We start from the raw sequence: 13,902 nt of genomic DNA, 5'->3' as shown, positions 1-13,902 counted from the left end.
TAGGGTTTCTCAGCCATACGATAACGAGGAATAATATTGCATTAGAAAATGGATAAACAGGAAACTAAAGAAGTGAGTAGGATCTTCATGAAACTGAGGCATTTCATCAAGTAAGCACTGTTTATTTCCTCCAGAAAAAGGAGTTAATAACGTTTACTCGCTTTATTGACCTGTAAATATTATCACCACGACTAATTCTACAGAAAATAGGATTTGTTAAAAATATCAACCGGTTTGATAGGGAGTAGTTTTGTTGAATGAACTTAATATTTGATGCAAATAATGAAGCCCTTGTTCTAATATATCAAGCGTTCTTGGTAAATTTAATAAAAAATTACGATATTTCATAATTTGGTCAATTTTACGAAAGAGTTTGATAAAAATAACTGCCTAAAAATTAAAATAAAGTCACATATGCCGCGTGTCGTAATGGAGATTGCGCCGACGTTTCGCGACCGACTGCTGGTCACTTCTTCAAGGGAAATATGCTGAGATATATGTATTTGCTTCCTTTTTTTATTTCAGGCGAGAGGGGAGGGCGGAGGGTGTGAGGAGTGGGGACTGGAGGGGGAAGATAACGAAATATTGCGGATGACTGGATTCCAAGTACTGCCGATTCTCAATCCGGTATCTCTGTGTTAGTTGCTCTTGTTCTTCTTTATTTCTAATGCGGATGAGTCGGGCTTTAAAATTAGTGATGAGCGGAACTGTGATTTTCGGATCACTTCGTTACCTGTGACTGCTACTCATCAGTAACGGTGATTCTTAACTGTGATTGCGATCACCGAGGTGAAACACTCTTAAAAGTCATCGTTGATTTGTGGCGCTGCTATTCCTGCTACTTTGTCCAATTCCAAGGAATTAGCTCTCCTCAATAGGAACAAATAAACTTATAGAAAATTGTAAAATTAGGCAAAATATTTATTTTGAGGGAATAGTTCTGATTCCGAGTTTATATTACAATAATTAAGTAAATTTGATGTGGTAAAAGAATTGATAAGGGGCAATCATTTTTTATACATATTTATAAACAAACCATCATAATTCAAAGCTTTAGCTGTATATTTCGCACAGAATGTCTTATTTCTCATAAAAGATGAATAAGACATCCTTATTTTACTCTTGGTAGCATCATGGAAGCTGCCGAAGCTAACTCCACTGTATTCACAGTCGCAGTGATTTCGAGTATTTGGTGATTAAGTCACCGGCAGTGATCGGCTACTTCTCTTCATTCACAGTTAGCGATATATCGCTCATCACTATTTAAAATGTTTTACCCTCGCGATGACTCTTGATTTTTCGAAGTTGATCTCATTTCTGGTGGTCCGTTGTCGTAACCACTAAGACGTAGGATAGATTTCAGCTTAATAGTTTCTGAAGATAGATTCTTCGGGGCACTCAGCCGGATCGAACGTCCAATTAGAGAGGTCATCACAGCGTGTAATAGGGTGGTTTCCTTTTATTTTTTATTGCATAAATCGAAAGATTTTTACTCCTGGAGTACGCATTTCACAATTTTAGATTTTTGAATGACGAAATCTTTTTTCCGCGATTAAACGAAAAGTGAAAAATTTTCAAGCGCGAGAAAACGCGACGGCTAAGTATGAATGCTGGGAAAAGTCCGTGTGACGTATTTCTGGTTCCAGCTTCGGCGTGTGAGGTGACCTTTGGGCGAGGCTTGAGCGCTGATACTGCGCAGGCTGCTACCTTAGTACCCTGCTAGCAGGTAGCGCTTGGCTTAAATAATGATTTTTAATACCTTATCAAACGAAGGAAACTTTCCGACCATAGCCAGTTTTAATAGGTGATTATTAAGACATGTTTCCCTGAGCTCTGTGCCTCATGCATGCATTAGTAATCTCAGATAATGTAAAACTCCTACCTATTCGTAAAGAAACTAGGTCCCTGTGACGTCACGTGGAGTGGAGTCGCATGGGCGCCAATCTGGCCTTTTTCAAATGAGGTTAAAATTGACCGTTGCCATTCGTCTAAACTGGGATTTCTAAAACCAAATGCTTTGTATTTTATGAATACACAAATGGTGGGTAAGGAATCGCAATCAATGCATTTCGTTTTCCTTGCTGAAAGAAACTACCCAATTGAGCAGGGTGGTGATGAGAACTGGCATGGAGATACCGAAGTGTTGTCATCGGTTTTCTATACACGGCGTGGCCTAGGCTTCCATTGTCATGCTTTTTCACCAAGACGTCGAGAAATGGCAGTTTTCCTGATTCTTCCATCTCCACGCTGAGTTTATTGTTGCTATTAAGGATATTTGAATATTAAAAAAATTCTTCTAACTTCTGTCGACCATACGTCCAAATGGTGAAAGTGTCGTCTATGTACCGTAGCCAAATTTTGGGTATATGCGCTGCATTTTTGATTGCCACTGTTTACAAATGTTCCATATAAATATTCGCCACCGCTGGAGAGATACGAGATCCCATCGCCGCCCCTGAAACTTGTTCGTAAAAATCGTTTCGCCATCGGAAGAATGTGCTGTGCAGGCAAATTGATGTCAGAGATGCGATGCTCTTGTCCAAGTTTTCTTTTGCTAGTTAGACCGCCTCTTCTACAGGTATATTCGTGAAGAGTGACGTGCCGTCAAAAGCTGACGAGAATGTCCTCCGGGTTCACCCGTACGTCCTTTACGATTTATAGGAAATGCTGTGAGTTCTTTCCATACGATTGGGCTTCCTCTACTTTAGGTAGTAGAATTTTTGCTAAATATTTGGCCAGCTTGTACGGTGGGGCGTCTATGGCGCTAACGATAGGTCTTAGCGGTAGGTATATCTTCCTTATGTATTTTGGGTAACCCATAAATACGCTTCAGAGGTCATTTTCATCGAAGTTATGCCTAATTTCACGGAAGTACTTGCTTTTTTGTTAGCAGTCATGCTTCCCGAAGGAGTATTTTTCTCCACTTTTTTATTTCTTTCAATGAAACTTACGTTTAACTCCTAATTTTATGATTTTCACTGAGAACAACGTTTTATGAGAGGAAATATTTCATATGCGCACTCTGCGCCGTTTCTACCATCCTTTAGTTAGTAGTTTTTTTATTTAGTTACTTTTATCGAACTGCTGAGACCATTTTGATAAAATTTATTCAACTGTTTTGATAATTTGTCATCATCACGGAAATATACAGTCCTCCATGTGAGCCGAAAACTTATATAAATTTCATCATAATTTGATGTTCCTGACTAATTTTTTTTCAGTTTAGTCGTAACGAGGAATATTTGTTGATTTTCGTACAATTCCTTTGGCCCAGGACAACAGCAGACAATTTGGTGTTTGGCAGGGGTTGATCACTCAATATCATGAAGCATGAAAGAGGATTTCCACATGAACACCACATGATCATAAAAACATTACGCATACTAAAAAATTATGCTACCATATCCATGGAAAGGCAAAACTTGACAACTACTTGTGGACGTAGTCAGCTAGATCACGCAAAACATACTGTGAGAGTTACGAGACAATTTCAGAAACATGTATAAAGAATACGTATGTTAGTAGGCTACATTACAACTGAACTAACCTATTAATAAGTTCTAACGCTGCCATTATAGTCTCTTATCGATCGTGTAAAAAACAACATTCTGAATCTAACTGTTGTACAGTCCATATCACTTCATTTATTGTTATGATCTGATCTATCGTAGTAACCGAACAGACAACCACGCTAGTACCGCTTTAGACGACCACGAAGACGTAGTGCATCGCATGCTGCATGTTGGTGTACACTCACCCCCTGCCAAACACCATTGAAGAGCCTCGCAGGGTACTATACCGACGTATCATCATTCAGACCAGGCTAAAGTCTAAAAACCTATCAATAAGTCCTAACTCTGCCGTTATTGTCTCTATCAGTCTCTCTAGTGTCTATCTGTTCTACACACTATCTCTTATTTTACTCTTGAGATCAAATTTGTTGCAGGGGAAGTGACCTTTATTAGTGAACAATGTAGACTACGTAGGTATGTGACGTCTCGAGAGGTATTTAGGGCCCTTAGTCTCTCCTCCCCCTCCATGGACGCAAGAATTTGATTCACGCATTCACATATTTTTCGTTCAATTAGAACGTGCGGAAATTCACATGAGCTTGTACCAGTTAGAGTGAAATGAAATTAGGTCTTTAAAAATGGCTTAAAGAGGTGCGTATTGCATACATTTCCGCTGTCACTTTTCCTTCTTGTCTTATGAATTAAGGTATAGTGTCCTTATTATAATTTTTTTCGTTATAGATTTTAGGGTATTTTTTGATTTTCTTTAATTTAGAGCTTACAAAAGGTGCAGTGTATAATTCAATACGTTAAATGAAAGTACAAGTCTAACATCAAGCTTTCAACGATCCCTTTCAAGCTTTTGACTTGACCTTTGGAGTATCATCATCGGTCATACTGCTCAAAGTATGCATGCCTCGTGGAAATAATGAGAAACTTCGTGCTATGTTACTCAACGCCACTAGTGAGTGATCATCCAGCTGTGCAGTGAAGTGAAAGTGTCAATAGTTCATAAAAATCATTGTAATTGCGTGTTGTATGTGAAGTGTTGGTGAATATAAGTATTTTGGAGAATAGCTATTGGAAAGCTGAGTTCTGCCGCCCATGGACCCGGGAGCAAATAAGAGGTAGGGAGTATTCTCGTAGTTTGATCCATATAAAGGTTAAACATTTTTGCTGAAAATTATTTATAACAAATAAGTTTTACCCCCCACTTTTATGTTGAGAAGGAGAATTCATTGATACAGGGTGGCGTCATTATGAAAATCCACTGTTTTCTTTGCATGCTGGTTCTAGCGTTATGTATTCGTAATATCACAGGATCAATAAAAAAAATCGATTTTCAGATTAGGTCAATAGATATTAAATGCAATTATTGACCATTTACTATCGTGTAACACTCCTACCATTTTTAATAAGCTCGATTTAGGCATTATTGGAATACTTTTAATTTGGCAGCTCACACGGTTAAGCAATCATGCGTCATTCAGTTTAAACTCCAATAAAATGTGTGTATGTTAAATCCACATCTAACAGGTACCGTACAAGCCACCACTAGGGTGTGTGGCACGGGGTGATTTCATACCAATAATATTGAACGAAAAGTTAGCTTAATAAAAGAGTCGTGTATGAATTGTAACGTGCCAGGAAATGCATTCAGATAGCTAATATTGAGAATTATTGGAAATTGTTATCTCAGATACGGAGCCTATTTCATGCAGTCCACGTCAAGGTATCATAGAGCTAAACTAGCGCAGGTATTACGCGGAAAAACGATATCTTAAATCTACCGGTTCCGTAGTCTCTGTACCTAATCTTATCCTAGTGATCGTTTCTACTATAATAATTAGGCTTTCTCGAAATATCTCTAACAACAGGCAAATAGTATTCTACCTGAAATTATCGCAAATCATTTGATCTTAGGTTTGCCCTTCAACCGCTTTGACTTTCTGAATTGACGTGCTGGCAAAATTATTCAGGAAGTATGTAATCCAATCCAATAAATCCAATATTGAAACAGTCCTCGATCGCCCAGGCGAAAGAAGGTGGTTTTTGCTGTTTGATCTGGCTCTGTCGTAGGGGCGGTGCCATCAGGCTCTGTTGGAGGTACGGTGTTTTCAGGCTCCGGGGGAGGGCCTGGTGGTGAGTCGTAAAAACGAACTAAGATCTTTTGCCTTAAAGGTGGGGGATACACAATCAACACATCCTTGGGTGATGAGTCGGAAGACGAACTGTCCGATGTTACGTTATCGCTGGATGAGTCGTCAAAAATTTCGAGCGGTTTCATTTGTCTTTTGATGGTTATTTGTTTTCTGCTTCCTTTCCTTCTGGGGCACCTAAAAAGTGCTTTGCACGAATCTGTGAAAGACAAGAGAAGATAATTAGCGCAGGAATCTGGACTTAAGTAACCACTGAAAATGTATGAGTAGTATCATAATGGTTCGTGAATTTTTCCCACTTTCCATTTCAAAGTCTGTAGTCATTGGTATTATGTAATTAGTACTTACAGCAACACCCCAATTTTAGTTCGGGAACCTTTGCTCTTCTGGTCTCTTTAATGTTACGTAATCTTTACAGCAACGTTTCTTTATAATCTGCTGCAACCTTCCTGCTCCTAGACGTATTTTTTGTCGCTGGATTCTTTTTCCAAAGTGTTGTTACCTTGGTGACGGTAGGCAAGCGTCGTCAATTGTTTAAGCATTGTTGGAAAATAGATCGAATGGATCGATTTTATCAGCATTTTCGATTGTTATTCGCCCTTATCATGATAGGAAATTGAATATGACTTGTTTAAATGATATCTGTTTTTGTTTAATTTCTTTTAGAATTAGATTTATGAACTTATCTGGCTGTCATTCGGGAGAACTCAGGTAATAAATGTGTCAGGTAAATGTTTAGTTTCTATCATGCCAGATTTTATAATTCCCCCTCTTTATCGACAGATGCATGCATTGAAAATTGATTTCTCAATAGTCTCAGAATTTTTATTGTGAACCCTTTGAAATTAATCGTTCTCGCCACATCTTCAGTGGAATGTAATTATTTCCCTCTCATCTATTGACCATGAATTAAAAGAATAAATCAGTCTTTTCGGTAGATTTTGAAGGATGTCAACCTATTTTAGTCGTAACCAGTCGCTTTGAAATCATAACATATTGCACACTCTAACACTTTTTTGCCGTCAAATTAAATACCTAAATCTCGGGGTCAAATGAAATATCTAAATTAATGTGGACAAAAAAAATGAGGAACGAAAAATATATTCCTATGAATTAACACTTTACTCTCCTTTTATTAAATTCGAAATCTCAGAAGCACTTCAATGTATTATATGTCAATATCAACATATCCAGTTATACTCCAAGATCGGTCACTTCTCAGGTGGAGGTCTTCTCCGATTTTTCAATGCCTCATTATCCTCCCTGTTGCGTCTCTCCGAGTAGTACACGGTACTTCAACTTTATTCATCCTTCGCTTTGTTTCCGCTACTGTTAAGCCTGCTTCCAATAAGCTGACTACTTTTCCCTTTTTCGCCTGCAGACAAAGGCATCTTAAATCAAGATAGGAACATATCCTTATCGATCGAAAGAAAAACGCGTTCAGGCAGCGTGCACCGCAGTCCTTCCGGAAAAGCTAAAACTTCTTCAAAATCAACTGCATTAAAATATTTGGCCCATTGAATCTTCTCATTGACTGTTTTGTTTACCTTAAGAGAAAGCTTGCTATGGCCCGAAGTGATTTTTGCCGTTTCGTTGAGATAGGCGAAGGAAAATTCAGAGGAGCGTTCCCAATGTGCGCACATGATGCCGTCGAATGCGTCTCTATTCTACGGAGTTCATCGTGAGTCATGGTTTGTGTATTGGGAGACTCACTGGCAGGTCGCGTATTTGGACGACGAAGATAGGAAATGGTTTGCCTTGTTTGAATTTCCCTCACTCACCAAGGAATAACAACCCACTGGAAAGGAAACCCACCAAGGCCGTGAAAGAAGTATAGGCCGCCGGCTTACCTAATGTTGTGGATAAGACACCGCGTGAAGACCTGGGGCGCTAGTGAAAATTCATCAAGTTCAGCATCCTATTCGATATCCTTCATGCTATTACCAACATAATCCTTTTAGTGTGAATTACTTTTCATTGGCAAAATAAAGAGCAGTGCAGCGGAAGAAACATATTTTAATATTGTGTAATGTTATCTGCGGATACATATGAACGATATTTTATACGGATTAATGCATATTGTGCAAAAGTAACCTACGCCACTGTACTATGCGAACATTGTGCAGTTGCTTTACCTGCCTATGCTTTTGTTGGCAGAAACATTCGTTTTGCTCGAGGTATTACCAGTATTACTCAGTTATCTCGTTATCTGGACAATTAAAACATGAAAATAAGTGGAAATAATTATGGATGTTCGATATTTGAGTAAGGAAGGATGTGCCCTTGAATTGAATTTCTATCATGTTGAGGTGTGAATGTTGGACGTGGTCAACTCTATGGAATAGGTAATTATTTTAATTAAATTCTATGACTAGAACCTCTTTGATTGTGCACCTTATCCCATTTGCTTTTTTTCTTCATAGTGTAATATATGCTATTATTCATCAATCACATATAGCATGAGACATTGGACGTGTATGGTGTATTTTGTCAAGTGAAAATTGGCGTATTCTATTGAAAAAAGCTCTTCAATTTCTATCACGTTGAGGTGTGAATGTTGGATAAAGATCAACTCAATGAAATAGGTAAGAACTCTAATTACATTCTATGAATATGACCTCTTCGAATGGGAACCTATCTTATTTTTTTTCTTCACAGTGAAATTTATGCTATAATTCATCAGTCGCGTATAGCATGGGACATTGGCTTTGTATGCTGGACATGGTTAAGTGAATATTGGCAAGATCTGTTGTAAAATGCTCTTGGATTTCTATCATGTTGGGGTGTGATTTTTGGATAAATTTCAACGCAATGGAATAGGTAATGATCTTTGAAATTTAATTTTACGATTACATCCCCTTTGATCTGAACTGGAGTCTTTCTCTAGTAGAACTTTTTTTCTTCGCTGTGTAGTCAATGGTTTCATTCATTATCCTCTTCTATCGTGAGACATTGGATTTGTATGATTGAGGTTCTGAACTGTTGGGTGCCCTTTACTGTTGAAAAATCGTAATTTTAATATTGTTCAAAAGTGGTACACCCATAGCTGGTTCTGATACTAAATATCTATCAAATTTTAAAATTGATATAAGTTTCTTTATGGAATAAGAATTCTTATGTTTGGAAAAACTGGCTCATACATTAATGGTGTTGTTTCAGCTATACTTGTGGCAGTCCTAATGGAGCTAGAGAGCTGGTTGCCTAATGGAGGCCATGTTGCAGGTTATTTTATGCTAATTCCAGTTTTACAGATCACATTAAATGATCTAGTCTGAGTAAGGTTACAGTAATGAACTGAATTTTACAGTCAGAGTGGAACATGTTAAATTTAAATTTACTTCAAGGGAGTCTTGCAAAGTTTTAGGTGTAACAGTTTCTCAAGGGCAATATTCAGAATTATGTACGTATGTTTCAATCAATTGGTGATCAGTTGAAATGCTATTTTACACTGCATTGCTTGTTATTACTTAAGTTATTTTCTATGCCACATTTTGCTTGGCATTGTCACTCATTCATTTTATGATTTGTTGAGTTGAATATTCACAAGTGGGGTGTGGCCACTCAGTCCAGCTAATAATTAAGCTAATAAATGAATCACTCAACAGATTTGATCATCATCATGACATAATGTAATAGCTTAGCCATGTGGTACTTAATTTTATCTTCAATAAAAATGTAAGGAAAAAGTCTCACCAACAGAGAAACAAGATAGTCGTTCATTATCTGGTTGTAGATTAAGTCTTGTGAAGTACGGACTCAGAAAGCCTCAGATAGGCCCTTAGTCATGTGCATCTATTTTATCATCAGAGGTTCTTTTGCATTATGTCTCAAACTCCTAAGTTATGACTTAATTTAGATGTTCCACCTGTCAAAAGAATATTCTTTAAATGTCAAGAGTCATCAAATTTGAAACATTTCACTCTCCAAATTTTCAAGTTCCCCCACTTTAGGTGTTTCTGAATAGGCACTTGTCCATTTTATTTATGTCAACTCAAGCTGATTTTTTAATTCAGTTGACATTTTTTTTCATTTGAACCTTGACTTCCAGCCTGAAGAAGCAGACTGGAATGCCTGCTATACATGCCATCTTCAGATGGATAAATACAGCAGAGAACTTGAAAGAATGTTGCATAACCCTTCTGCAAAACTTTCTATCTAATACTTGTATCTCACTGGAAATAGTGTACAAAATGTTGGTATATGACACCTTTCCCATCTCTGCAGCTCAATTAAGACAGCACAAAGAGTGATGAAAAATATTTGTTCTCCCTTTTTTGTCAGTTTATGAAAATATTACTTAGCCATATTTCTGTAACTGCTTCAGATAAAAAATTGAAAATTTGGTAATTATTGCTCCAGCACTTGCAATCATCGTAACAAATTTCCACAAAATCTAAAATGGTGAGGTAAACACTTTATTTTGCATTGATATGGAATGGCTCGTGTTGAACTTGATGGAATTGACTATGTACTTTGATATTCATATCTATGGCCATCTCTCTTTTACCAGGTAACATATTGTCATTTATCTTTTTTTTTACCTTGACAGTATCTGAATTGATGTCATTCATCACCCAAGTACAATGTGAAACCTTAGATCAGGATAATGGAGCAGTTAAACTGATGAATGGGATTGAATATTGAAAAATTCCATTGGATTTCTAACATTCCAAGGCATGGAGCTTAGAGGTATGTAATCAACTTGATGGGATTGCTAATGTACTTTCGCATTCATCTTTATGAGTACCTGCTTTTTATTGGGTGACATATTTTTATATATTTTTTGTTTGCTCTGACAGTATCTTGAAACTGAAGTTGCTGAAGTGGTTCAACCTGCAGATTTCTCCTGCGGCAATGGACATGGAAATGAAGCTTTGCTCTTAACCAAATTAATAACCTTGATAGGAAAATATGCAAAAGTAAAATTTTTGACATTGCCATGGTGTACATCTAAGGTATTCCTTATCTTTGCCTACAGGCCATCTTATAGTCAGTGTTTTCATATCAATGGTGTAGCTGTATGTATTTGGAATTACAATGATGCGTAACCAATTGGAATCATGACCACTTAATTGTGCCATTAGATTTTTAAGAAATCTTTGTATTTCATTTACATTTTTATTTATTATGTTATGCAGTGCCATACAAAGTGTTTTTGGGGTAAAAAAGCATTTAAGGGTGCGATTCATAGAGACACTAAAATTCCTCACTTTACAAAGTCTCTTTACGGTAAAGTGAGAGTTTAGCTAAAGTTCACTTCAAAGGCATCCCCAGGATCTCACTTTAAAAAGTGGAACTGTAGCTGCTTAAGTCTCGATCAGGCATTGAAATTTTGAGTGTTGGCAATGAACGCTTCATAAAGGTTAACAAAAAATTGACTCAGGATATGAATTGCTAAGTTGTTTACAGGTTTTTGGGGACTAGGTTTCCATGTTGTATTGTGCAAAGATTTTATTAAGCTACATTTTCTCGTTCTCTCATTTTGTGTGCAGATGTAAATTAATACTGCGTTGTCCGAAGCTTTTCCCCACTAACTTTTTTGTATGATAATGACTGAGTTAGGTGAATAAAAGCTCACTTTTAATTAGCTTCCTGCATTGGAAATGCACTTCGATGTTTTCAGCAAAGTAAAGATACAAATGCTGATATTTTCACATCATTTTATGATAATCTTGCCTGTTTAACTGCACACGGTTGTTTGGACTACATGTTAGTCGAAGTTTGATGGTATAAGTTCATTGAAGGTGGGTGAAATAGTGAAATTCTCTCACGTTAACTTGAAACTGTAGTAATCAATTTGAAGATTTTCCAATCAGTGGTTGTCTCAGGTGGACGCATATTTTGAAGTAGGTATTGGTGTTTATTGAATTTTTTTGTTCTTACCAGTATTTTAATTCTTGGGATGTTGATGTATGCGGCTGTATGCATATACATCCTCGATAAAATATTGCTTAGCTGCAGATAATATGACTATGAAGGAAAGTATGTTTTACTTATTTATTGCTGCCTTTCATGGCAAGATACTATTTCATCATTGTAAACATTCAAATGACTAATCGAAAAACGAAACAAAAACTCTCTAGTTTCAAAATGACAGAAACAAGAAAATGTTAACATAATATGGAGGCATGTGGAAAGAGTACATAAAGCAATTATGGAATGAAAACGCTTAAAATACAATGAAACGTTTAGAAAATAGCATTTGTTTTGCCAAACGATATGAAAATCAAGTCTGCTTAAGAGGACCATTGGCTCCAATATAAACAGAAATTTGCTATCATTTCTAGGGGGGAAATTCTAGAATATAAACACATGCATAACCTAAGAACATAATTAGCTTGTTTTAAAAATCAACACAAATTATGCCAACCTATTCAACCACTTACTGTGCTGTAATTATCACATAATCGTAAAAATGTCCTAGGTAGTATAACAACTAATAGAGTTCAACTGCAGAAGTAATGGGTCATCTCCAGCAATACTGACTCGATATATTTTCCGGAAAGAGAGACACATTACGTGTCTGGTTATTTCTTGAAATATGCCTGTCTTCTGCTGAGTCTCACCAAAGAATTAATTCCTATTAATTTCCGTAACCCAAATATCTTCATATTTCAACTTCAAAAGCAGCCATATTTATTCATCCGTAAAGAACACTTTACCCTAAGTGAGCTCCGGTTGGGCACTTTACGGTAAAGTGACAATTCTGCCATTTTTCTTCTAAAGTGGTGTTTATGAAACAGAGAAAGCAGACTTTAGCCTGGCTAAAGTAGACTTTAGCCCAGCTAATGTATACTTTAGCTTAAAGTGCCGTCTACGAATAGCACCCTTAGGGATTCATTTCATTATTAATGTTGAGGTGCAGTTCTCAAACTTTTCTGTTGCACATTTGATTGTTACTTCACATTTGTGGATATAATCCCATCTTTTTGTATAATTGTTTTGCATCATTTTATTGTTCTGTGTCAAAGGCTACTGCAGTGTGATCACAATGTAATATGCAAGAAATCTTAATAAATGTGCTTTGTATTACTCAATTATTTTTTTTTAGTGTTTTCACCCTAGCGAACCGTAATGGATATCAACTATGACAACGGGTCATTGGCCCGAGTTGTTAATAAATAGTAATATTGGTAATCCTTAGGAAAGGGGGGCGGGGAAAAAGGCTATTCAATTTGAATTTAGCGCTCTAGCATAGCCGAAGTTACTTTTTTGGCCGCTGCAAAAGTAGGATGGCGCTACAGTAGGCGGTCAAAACTTGCTACGTCATTTTTAACACGTACATACACATCTTTCTAGAGTATATAATCTTTGAAACCCACTATCCCGCGGAGCGATAGTGGCGTCACAAACTTTGCTGGGATACTTTTTTCCCCCATAGTGCATGTCGGTGAGACAGGCAGGACTATCGCTACCAGGATAAAAGAACACCAGCGGCATATTAGGCTCGGCCAACCAGAAGAATCTCTGAGCACAGCGCATATCACGCGACCATGCCATTCGCTGGGAGAACACGAAGGTCCTTTGCCGTGTGGACAGATTCTGGGAAAGGCTGACCAAGGAAGCAATTAAAATTGTGACTAACACTATGAATAGTGATGCTTGTTACGCCGTAAGCAACTCCCGGTCACCAAGGCGCCAATATTAGGGCACAATCGGTGAGTCAAAACTCACCCCAACCGGCCGGTTGACTAAAACATAATGGCGCATGGGTATCGTTGTCGGAGTAAAATGTTGTCTCTGTGGAATAGGAAACTTATAGCTAATAACATGAGCAGGAGTTGAGGTTTGCGTTACATTTGCAAAGATGATTGCAATGCATTACATGTGGTTATTTATTATTGTTATAATTATAATTTGCAATTATTATTATTTGTAATTATTATTAGTTATTTTTAAAGTTGTTTTTAAAATCTTCTCGATTTACCACAAACTCTGCGAGCAACTTAGCATTGAGCGTTTGGATCGCATGTTTTCCAAATATTCCAATGAATGTCGATTCTTCAGTGATGGAATTGTAACTTGTAAGCACCCCTGCTGGAATAGCAATTCCATCAACGCTGTCGGTAGGAAATTATACTCAAACATCCGCAATAAACAATTTTCAATTTTTGCCCCGGCCCAAGCAACTCATTACGCTCTCCACGTTCATGCGATGTAATTGACTTTGGCCTCTCTTTCAATCTTATTTCAAAAGTTCCCTTCTTTTTCTCGCCTTCAATTGTCCATTC

The 13,902-nt window shown here is 37.2% G+C and overlaps 1 long non-coding RNA gene across 1 annotated transcript; it reads left to right on the top strand.

Annotated features, from left to right (window-relative positions):
- Positions 1-10,272: 10,272 nt before the first annotated feature.
- LOC124165157 lies at positions 10,273-11,032 on the top strand. The gene is made up of 2 exons (XR_006866132.1): positions 10,273-10,360; positions 10,471-11,032. It is a non-coding gene; the product is annotated as an uncharacterized LOC124165157 (long non-coding RNA).
- Positions 11,033-13,902: the final 2,870 nt, after the last annotated feature.

The sequence above is a fragment of the Ischnura elegans genome, chromosome 9, assembly GCF_921293095.1.
Source record: "Ischnura elegans chromosome 9, ioIscEleg1.1, whole genome shotgun sequence".
In the NCBI taxonomy this organism is placed as follows: domain Eukaryota; kingdom Metazoa; phylum Arthropoda; class Insecta; order Odonata; family Coenagrionidae; genus Ischnura; species Ischnura elegans.
The sequence above is the reverse complement of the archived record's forward strand: the minus strand, read 5'-3'. Positions and strand labels throughout refer to the sequence as shown.